Genomic DNA, 15,156 nt, shown 5'->3' with positions numbered 1-15,156 from the left:
AGAGGGAGGAGATATATCATGTCCGATTTAAAGTAAAGAAAAAAAAAGGGCTCTCTACTTACATTACTAGCTGGTTTTATTAATTTGATTTCATAACATTCCCTAAATAATATTCGGTGTCTGTCATCAAACAAGTTCACACTAGACCTGGTAATTTCTTCATATTCGATATAATATCTGGGAGTATCTCTGAGTCCCAGGAACACAGGCACAGGCCCCTCAGCAGCGCTGGCAAACAGCCACATGAGTGGTCTTCATGGATTATGAGTGTGAGACGATCTGTAATATTTAGATGTATCTATCAGGAGAGGTGCAATAATCTGCAGATCTCTGGAGACAATGAGGGTCTATTCCAGGAGGGGCCTATACATTCTAGAAATACACATCACAAATAAGTGGGAAATAGATCTCTGCTCATCCCGATCCCTCTGGTGCATGGAAAGACATTGATGTAAATCTATCAGATAATGAGGGCTGTTAGAGTGGGGTCCCAGGAGCACCGGGTTGGCGTAAGCCGGTAGGGCATGTGATGGGCAGACAGTATAAGACCACATGTAGAAGCGATGCCATACTAGACATTTTCTTCAGAATTGTGCTCCTTGTTCACAGGTCAGAGCCTTTAATTAGAGGCAGCGGTGACTGGAGAAGGTTGCAATAAATGTTAAATGAAGAGTGCAGGGGCGATGAAGCTTGGAAGTGCCGGGCCCCAGATACAAGCTGCAGACAAAGAACATGTACTTCAATTTGACAAACATCCCAGAAGGATTTTAATTCGTTCATGGCGATCAGACAGCGGCTTTTAGAGCTGCAAAATCCACAGGCAGAACACAGACCCCGGCTGCCCTGAGCTGTCACTGGCATCACAGGCGCGGGAGGGCAAGGGCACATGGAACCGGCCATTATGTACTGCACCCTCCAGAACCAGCTGCACGAGAAGACCCCCCAACCACACCACCTCCTACAGGCTGGAGTCACTTTCCATTGTCAATATTAAATACGGTATTTGATCTCGTGGTTTCCCGGAGAAACTGACAACCAATATGATTGCTATTACAGCTTCTACAGAGACTGTTATGGATATATTCTGGCTGCAATCTGTCATTGAAGAAAACTCTTTTAGGCTATGTGCACACGTTGCGGATTTTGCTGTGGATCTGCAGCCGTTTTCCATGCGTTGTACAGTACCATGTAAACCTATGGAAAACAAAATACGCAGTGCACATGCTGTGGAAAAAAAACGCGCTGAAACGCAGCCGTGTATTTTCAGCAGCATGTCAATTCTTTGTGTGGATTCCGCAGCGCTTTACCCCTGCTCCACAATAGGAATCCGCAGGTGTAAAACCGCAGGTGTAATCCGCACAAAAACTGCGGTAAATCCGCGGGTAATCCGCAGTGCGGTTTACCTGCGGATTTTGCAAACATAGTGCGGAAAAATCAGCAACGTGTGCACATAGCCTAAAGAGATTGTTCAGTTAACACATATCACCTATAAATAACACTGGTGAGGGTCCGACTGCTGGGACCCGGCAAGGACAGAACGGAGCAGCAGTGCATGTGCCCGACCGCTGCTCCAATCATTCCCCATGGGGCTGGCGACTGCTGTGCTTCGCTGTTCTCGGCAGCCGCACAGATCATAAATGGTTTGCAGTGCCACCTGGTAATAGGGAGAAAAGTTCCCCGATTTACCGATTAGTGTAGGGTCCTGACGTGGGACCCCCAAGGATCAGCACATTCTCCCCTATGCTGTGGACAGGCGATTACTTATTTTAGCCAGAAAAGACTGGTTTCATACATGGCGTTTATTCTGAAAAATTATACTTTTTATGTCAGTTTTTAACCTTTTTTTCTGATGTTGCATGCGTTTTGTTTTTGTGGCATCTTTACAGCCAGTGGCCTTTTTTGTTATGTACATGGCATTTTTTTCCCATTTTTATATAATAAAACACATGCATGTTATAAGTGTGACGAAATATAAACCGCTACCATAAAGGCTTGTAAAAACACTATGAAAAATACTTGAAACACATGGTGCTTATTACAATGCTGGGAAAGAATGTCTGTTAAGGGTTACATAGGATTAGAGGAAAGGGTTTTTTCTTCCAGAAACCGCGCCACACTTGTTCGTAGGTTACGTCTGGTACTGCAATTCTCAATCACCTCCATGGGGATAAGCTGGGGTATCACACGGACAAGAGTGGGAACCTCAGGTGAAATATTGTCTAATGGTGTCTACACACCCTATAAACATGTATGCTTGGCCGAGCGTTCAATGGGGAGAGTGGAGTAAGACTGTCAGACTCTTCTGGTGGGGACTTCTCTTGGCTGGGTAGTAACATGATTGGGCATTTTACCTCAATATGTCAGATTCCCTCTACTCCAACCAAAATCATTTTTTATCTAGCGTGCAAGAGCCTTTAACTATGCGGGAGTCCGTTGACTTATCAGAGCCGCGGGTAGCATTTAAGGTCTGGCTCGTAGCGGGGCAAATTCCACACTATGTAAGGTTTTTATTCTCGCTTTGACCACATGGGCATCTTTCTGAGAGCTGACCAAAGCCCATTTTAGATTTAGGGAGTTTGGATCTTTTTTTGCCAACACTTCTTAAAAATCAGTGTCCTATCTAAAAATCAGTGGGCGCTTCAAAGTTTGAATGGACGACTCCAATCTCTGCCATCTAGCTCATGGAGACAGAGGTCCAGTGGGGCACATAGAGAGGGGTGGTCTTATACACAGGGAGTCTGCGGGTCAGACTGCTCGGTAATCTAATGATTAGATGCCATTTGCAGATAATCACTTCAGTTGCTCTAGTTGTGTCTCCCATCCAGTGCAAGCCATTTCATATCTCGGCCCAGCGGCTGTATGTTCCCACATCTCAAACACAGAATATCAGTTCAGCTCAGCTGCATAAGGAAACTGCCAGGAAAAGACTTGTGTAAGGCTGTGTGCACACGATGCAGATTTAGTGCAGATCTGCAGCGTTTTTTCCGCGCAGAAACGCTGCAGACCCGCACTGTGATTTACAGTACAATGTAAATCAATGTGAAAAAAAAAAAGCTGTGTGGAAAAATCTGCGCAGAAACGCTGCGGATTTAAAAAAAAACTGCATGTCACTTCTTTTGTGCGGATCTGCAGCGTTTCTGCACCCCTCCATTAATAGAAATCCGCAGTGGTAAAATCTGCAGAAAATCTGCACAAAATCTGCATCAATTCCGCACTAAAACCGCAGAAAATCCGCAGCTGCGGATTCGGCCAGGAGATGCGGATTTTGTGCAGAAAATTCTGCACCTCTTTTCTTACGTGTGCACATAGCCTTAATCAGTAAGTGCTGCACAAGAAATAATGACTGGAGCAGCAGGAAGGAGCGAACGTCGCCATTTCCCAATCTCCTGCCAGGCTTCATGCCCTAGAAATAAGCAGGGCATGACCAAGGCTGCCTTGTAATTAGGAGACTCTGTACAGGCTGCCGGGTGACTGATTATAATAACAGGGACGACTAATTAACAAGGAATCTCACAAAAAGAAAAATAAAGGGTGACTAGAGACAAGATAAGAGGCAGCCGACGACCTTGACAATGTTCTGCTGGGAGATTGATGGCTTGTGGACAGATTTTCCTGAACAGATATGACTCCATTATGATCATCACATACCAGGACAGATTCTGTTGCTCTGGAAGGGAATGAAGTTTCCATTCACTGACAAGAAGCAGAAATATTCAAAATTAGCATAAAAAAACAGCAAAACCGCCCTGTATGAACTTACCCTTAAGCAAGTTGAAGATGAAATGATCTCTGAAGAAGGCAAAGTTAAAGATGACACATTTCCTTTGCATTTTAGGCAAATATATATACAAAATACTGTATAACACACAATTAATAACACTCCAACCTCTCCACCATGGCCAAGATCAAACAGCTGTCTAAGGACACCAGGGACAAAATTGTAGACCTGCACAAGGCTGGGATGGGCTACAGGACAATAGGCAAGGAGCTTCTGAGAAGGCAACAACTGTTGGCACAATTATTACAAAAATTGAAGAAACACAACAGGACCGTCAATCTTCCTCAGTCTGCAGCTCCATGTAAGATCTGGCTTCATGGGGTAAGAATGTTTCTGATAAAGGTCAGGAATCAGCCCAGGACTACATGGTAGGACCTGGTCAATGACCTGAAGAGACCTGGGACTACTGTCTCAAACATTACCTTTAGTAACACACTACGGCGTCATGGATTAAAATCCTGCAGGGCATTCAAGGTCGCCCTGATCACACCAACACATGTCTAGGCCCGTTTAAAGTTCACCAATGATGATCCAGAGGAGGCATGGGAGAAGGACATGTGGACAGATGAGATCAAAACAGAACTTTTTGGTATCTACTCCATTTGCCATGTTTGGAAGAAGAAGAAGGATGGCTACAACCCCAAGAACTCCGCCCCAACCATGAAGCATGGTGGGGGAAACATCATACTTTTCAGATGCTTTTATACACAGCCAGGGCAACTAAGGAGTGGCTCCTTAAAAAGCATTTCAAGGCCCTGGTGTGGCCTAGCCAGTCTCCAGACCTGAACAAAATAGAAAATCTTTGGAGGGAGATGAAATTCAATGTTGCCCTTTGACAGCCCCGAAACCTGAAAATTCTGGAGGAGTGGGCCAAAATCCCTACTGCGTTGTGTGCAAACTTGGTCAAGAACCACAGCAAACATCTGACCTCTGTAATTGAAAACAAAGGTTTCTATACCAAATATTAAGTTCTGTTTTTCTATTGTATCAATTACTTATTTCATGGAACAAAATGCCAATTAATTATGTAAAAATCATACAATGTGATTTTCTGGATTGCTTTTTTTTTTAAGATTCTGTCTCACAGTTTAAGCGTACCAACGATAAAAATTACTGACCTCTCTATTCTTTGTAGGTGGGAAAACTTGCAAAATCGTTTGTGCATCCTTGGAGATATGTGTGCTCAGATAATTTTGACCAAGGTTTCAGGCCTTAATTAGACTGTTCGGTTTAAGGCTTGTTCACCACCATCATCAGGAAAGACCTGGAGATACCAATTTCCCTGGTTTATAGAAATCCAGCCTCTAACCTTGTGCCAAAAAACAGCAGCCATGGGTTCTTCTAAGCACTCTGAAAATGAAAATAGCGGAGGTCGACAAAGAAGGAGAAGGCTATAAGAAGATAGCAAAGCGTTTTCAAGTTGCCCTTTACTCCCTTCGAAATGTAATTAAAAAATGGCAATTAACAGGAATAGTGGAGGTCAAGAGATAAGGTCTGGAAGACCAAGCACAATTTCAGTGAGAAATGCTCATAGGATTACTAAAGAGGGCAATCAGAACCCCACTTGACTGCAAAAAACCTTCAGAAAGATTTAGCAAACTCTGGAGTTGTGGTACATTATTCTACTGTTCAGAGACACCTGCACAAATGTGGCCTTCATGGACGAGACACCTCTCCTGTGTTCACACCATAAAATTCAGCATCAGAAGTATGCAAAAGAACATCTAAACAAGCCTGCTGCATTTTGGAAACAAGTCCTGTAGACCGATGAGGTTAAAATAGAACTCTTTAGCCACAATGATCAAAGGAACATCTCTCCAACCATTAAGCATGGAGGAGGATCAATCGTGCTTTGGGGTTGTGTTGCAGTCAATGGCACGGGGAACATTTCACAAGTAGAGGGAAAAGTGGATTCAATGCCAACTTCAACAAATTCTTGATGCAAATATAACACCTACTATAAAAAAGCTGAAGTTGAAAAGAGGATTCTACAAATGGAAAATGATCCTAAACACACGTCAAAATCCACAATAGATGACCTCAAAAGAACAAGCTGAAGATTTTACAATGGCCCCCACAGTCCCCTGATCTGAACATCATTGAAAATCTGTGGTGAGACCTCAAAATAGCAAAGGATGCAAGACGACCCAGGAATCTCACAGGACTGGAAGAATTCTCCAAGGAAGAATGGATGGAAATCCCACAAACAAGAATTGAAAGACTCTTGGCTGGCTATAAAAAGTGTTTACAAGCTGTGATACTTGCAAAAGGGGGTGCTACTAGGTATTAACTAGGTACTTTTTGTTTATTTTTTTTGCATATAGGTATTAACCATGCAGGGTGCACAAACCTTTGCCTCGAACCATTTTCCTTTTTGTAATTTTCAAAATGTAAAAGATGAAAATATATATATTTTATTCTTAAAATACAAAGGAGATGTGTCATATTTAACTTTAGGCCTTTTAGAGACAATTTAATCTTCAACTTGCTTAACTGTGCACAATAACAGTAATTTTGACCAAGGGTGCCCAAATTTTTACATACCACTGTACGCTAACTGGATAAAAAGTATAGTACACACGTCATAATCACTGAATTCAGGTTACTCAATCAGCCACTTGCTCACAATGTATAATATCTGACCCATTGCCTCCTGGTATATAACATCTGGCCCACTGCACCCCAGTATAAAACAGCTGGCCCCTCTCACCCCCCTCCGTGTATAACATCTGGCCCCTCGTCCCCCCAGTGAATAACCTCCATCCCCCGCCATGACGTCTGCCTTTACTAACATGTGACAGAGCGGTCGGTGGTGCAGAGCTCACTAATACCAGCGCGGTCCTGTAATAGGAGCCACCGGGGTAACAAGTCCGTTCATGATGTTTCTTCCTCCTAAATCTTCCCCATCACCTGTGATTAATATTATTGAGAAGTGGAAGGAACCGCAGCAACTTAGCCACGAAGTGGAGACCCTGTAACGTTACAGAGCAGGGGGTCTAGTGCTGAGGATCTGAGGGCAGAAAAGTCACCAACGCTCTGCTGATTCCATAACTGCAGAGTCCAGACCTCCTCTCGTATTAACATCAACACAAACACTGTGCATCCATTGGGAGCTTCATGGCCATGCAGCCTTGCATCAACAAGCACAATGCTGAGCGTGAGATGGAGTGGTGTAAAGCCGCCACCTCTGGAGCAGACTATTTCTGTGCAGTGACGGATCACACTTCTCTATCAGGCGTCTGATGGAGGAGTCTGGGTTTGGTGATTCCAGGAGAACGTTACCCCCTGACTGCATTGTGACCCCTGTACAGTTTGGTGGAGGAAGATAATGCTATAGGCTTGTTATAAGTGGTCGGCCTCGGCCCCATAGTTCCACTCAAGGGAAATCTTAATGCTTCAGCACAAGACATTGTAGACAAGTCCCTTTACTCTTCCCAATGACTGTGCCCAGTGCAGAAAATCAATGAAGATATAGCTTGGAGTTTTGTTGGGAAGAACATGACCGTCCGCACAGAGCTCAGACCTCAGCCCCATCCAAGACCAGAGATTGTGAGCCCGGCCTCCCCCCAACATCAGGGTCTGACCCCACAAATGATATTATGGATTGAGGGGCAAAAATTCTCCCAGACGCCTCCAAAATCTTGAGAAATCCTTCCCAGATGAGCGAGAGATTTTTAGCTACAAAGGGGGAACTAACTCCATATTAATGTCTATGGATGTACAATAGGAGGTCAGAGAAGCCCCTTTAGGTGTTATGTGGAGGGAGGTGTAACAATACTTTATTCCATATGCATAAACCGCTCCCGACATGGTAACGCACAACTGATCATCTTGTGACATATGGGAAGTTTCTAGTCAAGAGGAGAGGTAAAGGAGGACACACCTGTACATGGTTCAGGACCACCATCATAGGGAACCCCAAAAATATTAAAGTGGCTGCACCCACAGGTCTGGCTGCTGAGACTTTCTATAGATGTTCCTTATTTACCCAGCATAGGCCAAGAGAGTATTGTTCTGAGTTCAGTTGGGCCTTACTTGGATAGATGTGTCCTCCAGGGTGAAAGATGCATCATAGTAGCATCTCTGTCATCTAACATAAAGATCCCCCTCAGCGACATCCATGTGGCTTGATAGATGACAGGGTATAAGGGGGCACTTTGGGGGCACCGTGGGACTGCGTTCAGGCTATAGTTCACAGCAGCCTGTACTCTGCCTCCCTTTTGTTCCCCCTTGCAGAGGCAGCGGTTCTTTTAATACTCGCTGAATTGTCTCCAAATCATATCAATGTGTTCCTGTTTTATCAAATCATATCAATGTAGAGACAAATCCTCTTCTTGGTGGTCACGGTTCCGGATTCTAAGCTGGGAGTAGATAAGGAGAGGAAGTCACTTTGATATAGTCACAGAGTCAGCACATCCACTGCCGTCATCGCTGGAGGCAACAGGACCCAAAACAACAAACCAACAATAGCCGGCTCCGGGGAATCCACAGATCCGCTCCTGCTACAGAACAAGGAACTGTGTATGGAAAAGCCACGGAAAAGTTACATAAGCGCTGAGCAAGGAGGACGTTTTCACAGCAAAAATGGGCAAGTGCCATACACAGTCCGCACACTCACAAGGGACCGAGCTTCATTCTCAGAAAACATTTTCTGCTTAGAAGTAAAAATACGACAGTAATAATAAAGACACTCTCTTCTGTTCAGTCACAACGCTGTACAGCTGTACTGTTCAGGTGTCTGGGAAAGCAGGGTGGCAACCAACATGGCAGTCACTGCAGCCCCCATAGATATATTGCTAATCGGGACAAGTCTAAAAATCCTGACACCTCACTGAGCAGCCCAGGAGAACATTATGTTAAAGGGTCTTCCCAGCACTTTGGGATGACAATACGTGTATTTTTTTTTACCTGGTGTAAATGTCGCCGCTCTTCGTTCCTGCGGTATGGCCCCATCTTCTCTTCATATAAATTGAGTACTTTTATCCAAATGGGCGTCAGCTTCAGGACCACACCCACAAGGGCTTGATTTACACAAAAGGAAGAGAGGGCCATATATTCGGACCAGAAGGGAGCAGGAACAAAAGAAAAACAACGCTGGATTCAGACATTTACACCAGGCAAAAATACATATTTATGGCAAGTGACAGGTTCCCTTTAATATTGTTAGGATAGGACATCCATACCGGATTGTGGGGGCTTAAAAGGAATCTGTCACCTCATTTTGGCCCTATAAACTGCGGCCACCGGCATCAGGGGCTTATCTGAAAGAAACCTGAAAGATGAGAAATAAAGGTTATATTATACTCACCCAGGGGCGGTTTGATGGTCGTCGTGGTCCGGGGCCTCCTATCTTCATACGATGACGTCCTCTTCTTTGCTTCCTGCGCAGGCGTACTATCTGTCCTGGTGAGGGCAGAGCAAAGTACTGCAGGGGCAAGGAAAGGTCAGAGAGGCCCGGCGCCTGCGCACTGCAGTACTTTGCTCTGCCCTCACCAGGACAGATAGTACGCCTGCGCAGGAAGCAAAGAAGAGGACGTCATCGTATGAAGATAGGAGGCCCCGGACCGGACCGGAGACGCCCATCGGATCCGGACCGCACGGGACCGCCCCCTGAGTGAGTATAATATAACCTCTTTTTCTCCTCTTTCAGGATACATCGGGGGCTTATCTACAGCCTTACAGAATGCATTACAGAATGCTGTAGATAAGCCCCTGATGGTGGTGGCCACAGTTTATAAGGCCAAAATTAGGTGACATTCCCTTTAATCCCTGTAACCCCAACCATCAGCTGATTGGAGGGTCCATGGTGCACCAGAATTGGCACAGACAGTACTGCAGTTCTCTCATATACACAAATAGTACACAACATTTCCCCCATAGATTTTAATGCAAAACGTGAGAGATTGCATGGTAACGGTATATGATTTAGTTTTTTGTTTTGTGGCCAATTTTATCATAGTGGTTCGTCGGCAAGTCACAAAACCAAAGTGGTAATGTAGCCCTGGGCTTAAGTCAAAAGTGATCAATCAGAGCTCCAGTTTTATATAAATCAGTAACTAATGTGTGATGATCATCTTTAACCATTTCATACACTTTGCGGGAACATTTACATAAAACCGGCGTTCCAAATACAAAATCAATGAAAGCAGCGCCGGAGCGACATATACCAAACTTATTAAGCAGCGCACACTTTCTGACGCATTTTATGTAGCCTGTGCGCCACAGTCCGAAATCAATGCCAGCCATGAATTGGTTGACACTTCTGCTATAGATCACATTAGTTTTTAGTGAAGAACTGGCTAAACCATGCCCAGTTTAGAAAAGCATGGAGGGAATTGGTCAAAGAGTTGCAAATTTTACCGCAATAAACTTCTTAATGCCACACTATTGCTGAAAGACCCTTCATACTTTTTTTTCCCATTTCTTGACAAAATCTCTGCTTGCTGTCAGTGGATTCAATATATTTTTTTTTTCCCACCGGAGCCTGAAATCTACATATATAAGGCTGGTGATATTGGGCCAGGAGATCTGGACATCACAGTCGGTACTTGAACCGCGAATGTTGGAAACATGAAGCCAACCTTAGCTGGACAGCCTGGACTCCAGACTGATTGATATATTTGTCTGCGCTGATACACTGCAACAAAACCTCAGGACAGCGGAGATTCACAATACTTCTCATCTGAAAAAGGAGAAAGACCCAAAGTCCACAACTTTACAGAAAGCTCCATAGTCATCAGTGGATGAGCTGGACCCCGTCCCCCCTCCATCCTCCGGAAACAAGGACAGAGAGGAGCAGGTGAAAGTCAAGCGTTCCTATAGGTCCTGAATCAATTCCAGCTCCAGATAATGGACAGCGGGGGTCAATTTGTCCTGATGGATTAGTGATTGGCCTTTAATCTGGCAGCATATGTACAAGACAGATCGAGTGCAGAATTATTAAAGCACACCTAATCCACAACCTCTGCACCTACTGAGGCAGCTGCACAAAGCAACAAGACTAACGTGCAACCTTGTAACCAATTATTAATGTACAGGCAAAAAAATAGCAATATTTTATCTAGATGTGCAAAAACAAACAAACAAAACAACTGAAAATGTCAAGATTAAAGCTGTCATTTAAAGGGACAGTAACATAGTATGGGTGGCTATCAAAATGGACATCAGAAAAAAAACCTCGTCAGGTCTGTTTTGGACTCCTGAATGCAGCGATGTGGGGGGTGGGTATCAGTACACAGATTTGCCTTTCTGGGGTCTGGGAAAGCTGAGTACTGAATCCTGAGAGATGAGTAATTCAAGCCGCTGAATAGATATATTTCACAATAAGAAGCTGTCTAGTCCTCTCTCAGATGAGACTATAGTCCAGATAATGCCCTATATTTAACTAGTTCATCTCATGTCAGAGTTTGGGCCACATGGACGGTACTCTATACTTTATGTGTAGTGGTCCCTTTAAATTCCCTACATGAAAAGTCTTTCAATGAAGCAATGGATGCTCCCTACAGAACGCCATGTGGCGGCAGCAATAGGTGACAATGTAATATCTCTCCGGTGGATTGTCACAGACACACACCGATCTCGGTGCCATCGGCTGAACTCGTCCTCGGTGATAAAGTGTCCATTACCGCTCTGCAGAATGCTTGAGTTGCCGGAGACAGGCATTTCATGTTCAGTCCAATCTCCACCAAGTCATGCAAGAAGCGCCGAGCCGGCTAGAGCTAAAAGTCCCTTTCTTAAAAGATTTAGTAGTAGGTTAACCCATCGCTGCCCGATTCCATCCGCCTCCGATCCACGCACGCATTAGCTCGAAGCGCAAAGTTTAATTTACCATTTTTTACCCCCAAATATAAAGTAAATTAAAATACGTAATAATCCTAATTAAAAAGCAAAGCAAAAACCCAAATGTAACAAAGCCTCGGTCGTCCAGGATGCGCAATTCTTAAAGATCTGATCCTGTGCTGTAAAAGTGGGCTAATAAGTGGTACTTACATTAGGGGTTTCCAGAGTCTTGGGGGGAGAAGCAGGGAATGTCCTCTGTGATGTGCAGCTCTGCACAGGGACACACAGCTCCTGCTAGATTCCTTTGCAGCATCCAGCCATGTGGAAAGCACAGACAGTGACCTGCTATATAGACAGGCTGTGGGGATGATGAGGAGGATACACAACTTAGGGAGAAAAGAACACAAGGATATTGGTGGCTGAGGTACCAACCCACCCAGTAAACAAGTTCACACACCCTCCGGCACTCCTACTGGCAGGCTGGGCAAATAAAATCAGCCACATGCAGGGCTTATATAGAGCAGGTAGGAGCTTTAACCCCTTCAGGAAAGGAGTAAGTGGCAGAGATTCACCAGAACCATAGAGTGAGACTATATTATATAACTGGGGTGAAGGCTTTCCTCTGATGCTTCTGATACTCTTGGGACGTTCATCCCTCATCCACTGGTTTGTATTGTGGGAAACATTGTATCCTTAAATTACTATGGAAAGCCACCATCATGGTCTGCGGTGGGACCCCCACTGATCCCAAGAATGGGACACTGAAATGCCCCGTTGACATGGAGCGGTGGTCATGCATCTGCATAAAGGCTCCACTCTGCATCTGTGAGGCTTCCAGCGAAAGCTGTAATGGGGGCATCTCGCACCCGGACAGAGCCTCATACTCTGAAAATAAACACTGGAGGTCCCATCAATGCCAGAAACGCGTCTCATGTCACAAAACGTAACTATTATTTAATAAACGTGTCTTCTCTGCCAGTGATACATACTTAGGGCAGTTACCCTTTAAAAATAGACCTGTCACCAGATTTCACAATACAATCTGCACAGATTATTAAATAGATCTCTGAGACCTGTTGACATTGCTGTACTTACTTTAAAATTTAGGTCAGAATGGTTGCCTAAACATTTATGAAGATTTAACTTAATCTTCACCCCCCGAGGAAGCCCAACGCGAAACGCGCGTCGGGGCTGCTGGCAACACGCACTGGCACATGTATTCGGGTAAGAATGGTGGAATACCTATTGCTATTTACTTATTTCTCTTGACCACCCTAGGTAGGATTGATCACATGCCATGATCAGCACATGCTGATGGGATATAGCCTCATGCATCTTGGCACCTTATCTTTGCACTTAGCACTTTAGGATCACATGTTGTACTATATCAGGTTATAGGTTATCCGCCTGCCATGCCTTTGGTGTTACTACAGTGTTAGTGTTTTTGTATACGCGATCATCCCTGTATCCTGTTCTGCTGATTTGTTTATATGTGATATACATGTTTAATAAAATTACTGTTTATATTTGTATACTTGTTTATGGGATGTTATTACTCCTTGGTTTTTGTAGGATTGGTTCTGCTGAATCTCTGCAGCCTAGCCTCATTGAAGAAAATACTCGCAAAAGCAGTCGGCATGACGTCATATAAATATATAAATATTTAGAAAAGGTCGACCATAATGGATAACCAGCTGCACACAACGGACTACACAGTAAGGGCTAGTCGCTAATGAAATATGGAAACAGAGAACAAGGCTAGCAAGCCAAGAAGAACAACCAGAAAAGCCCATATGGTATATAAAAATGAAAATTCTTTATTCAATAAATAATGACACAGACAAATGGCTATCAGGATGGGAGACAGTATGCAAAACAAGTGACCCAAAGATAGCAATGGTAAAAAACCGAAACTGTGTGCGCACATACCAGAAATACCCCGCATATAATACTAGATACATAATAAACTCCCCATCAACTCATCACGGTATAGGAGAGGTTACCTAGATGAAATTACGTGACTATAGGTAAAGTGAGAAATACTCCAAGAGTTAAGAGCAAATGGCAAATACCAGACCTAAAATTAGGCTATAGATAAAAAGATGCCAAATAAACTATACCTTATTTCAGCTGGCAACAAATGCAGGGACTCCTGGGATGTGCGCACACACCCCAACGCACGTTTCGGATGTTATCCTTCCTCAGGGGGCCTAGCCTCATTGCTCAGTATTCCTCCTCCCTGCTGCTGATTCTCTGTGGCTTAACCTCATGTCTGCTCAGTATTCCTGCCCCCTGCTGCTGCTAAATCTCTGTAGCCTAGCCTCATTATCTGCTCAGTATTCCTCTTCCCTGCTGCTGCTGAATTTCTGCAGCCAAGCCTCAATATCTGCTCAGTGTTCCTCCTCCCTCCTGCTGCTGCTGAATCTCTGCAGCCTAGCCTAATTATCCGCTAGGTATTCCTCCTCCCTGGTGCTAAATCTATGCTGTCTTGCCTCATTGTCTGCTTGGTATTCCTCCTCTCTGCTGCTGCTGAATCTCTGCAGCCTAGCCTCATTATCTGCTCAGTATTCCTCCTCCCTGCTGCTGGTGAATCTCTGCAGCCTAGCCTCAATGTCTGCTCAGTGTTCCTCCTGTTGCTGAATCTCTGCAGCCTAGCCTCATTATCTGCTCAGTATTCTTCTTCCCTGCTGCAGAATCTCTGCTGGCTCCGTTCTGCTACTGAATCTCTGCTGGCTAGCCTCATTGCTTGGTATTCCTCCTCTGCTGCAGCTCAATCTCTGCAGCCTAGCCTCATTATCTGCTCAGTATTCCTCCTCTCTGCAGCTAAATCTCTGCAGCCTAGCCTCATTATCTGCTCAGTATTCCTCCTCCCTGCTGCATTTCTGCAGCCTAGCCTAATTATTTGCTCAGTATTCCTGCTCCTGCTGAATCTCGGCAGCCTAGCCTCATTGTCTGCTCTGTATTCTTCCTCTCTGCTGCTGCTGAATCTCTGCAGCCTAGCCTCATTATCTGCTCAGTATTCCTCCTCTCTGCAGCTAAATCTCTGCAGCCTAGCCTCATTATCTGCTCAGTATTCCTCCTCCCTGCTGCATTTCTGCAGCCTAGCCTAATTATTTGCTCAGTATTCCTGCTCCTGCTGAATCTCGGCAGCCTAGCCTCATTGTCTGCTCTGTATTCTTCCTCTCTGCTGCTGCTGAATCTCTGCAGCCTAGCCTCATCTGCTCAGTATTCATCCTCCCTGCTGCTGGTGAATCTCTGCAGCCTAGCCTCAATGTCTGCTCAGTGTTCCTCCTGTTGCTGAATCTCTGCAGCCTAGCCTCATTATCTGCTCAGTATTCCTCCTCCCTGCTGCTACATTTCTGCAGCCCAGCCTCATTTGCTCAGTATTCCTGCTCCTGCTGAATCTCTGCAGCCTAGCCTCATTATCTGCTCAGTATTCCTCTTCCCTGCTGCTGCATCTCTGCAGTCTAGCCTCATTATTTGCTCATTATTCCTGCTCCTGCTGAATCTCTGCAGCCTAGCCTCATTGTCTGCTCAGTATTATTGCTCTCTGCTGCTGCTGCTGCTGAATCTCTGCAGCCTAGCCTCATTATCTGCTC

General features: G+C 44.8%; 1 protein-coding gene across 8 annotated transcripts in view; it reads right to left on the bottom strand.

Moving 5' to 3' along the window:
* Positions 1–15,156, bottom strand: part of GPSM1 (G protein signaling modulator 1) — a 314,757-nt gene that overhangs the window by 29,199 nt on the left and 270,402 nt on the right. The window contains exon 1 of one of the 8 annotated variants that reach the window (XM_069748161.1): positions 11,768–12,043. The exons of the other annotated variants lie outside the window; for them this stretch is intronic. The gene's annotated coding sequence lies outside the window, so the exon portion shown is untranslated. Of the gene's footprint in view, positions 1–11,767; positions 12,044–15,156 lie in introns of those variants that run through there. 8 annotated transcript variants of the gene reach the window in all.

Source organism: Ranitomeya imitator, chromosome 2 (assembly GCF_032444005.1).
Source record: "Ranitomeya imitator isolate aRanImi1 chromosome 2, aRanImi1.pri, whole genome shotgun sequence".
Lineage (NCBI taxonomy): Eukaryota > Metazoa > Chordata > Amphibia > Anura > Dendrobatidae > Ranitomeya > Ranitomeya imitator.
Note: the sequence above shows the minus strand (reverse complement) of the source record. Positions and strands in the feature narration are given on the sequence as shown.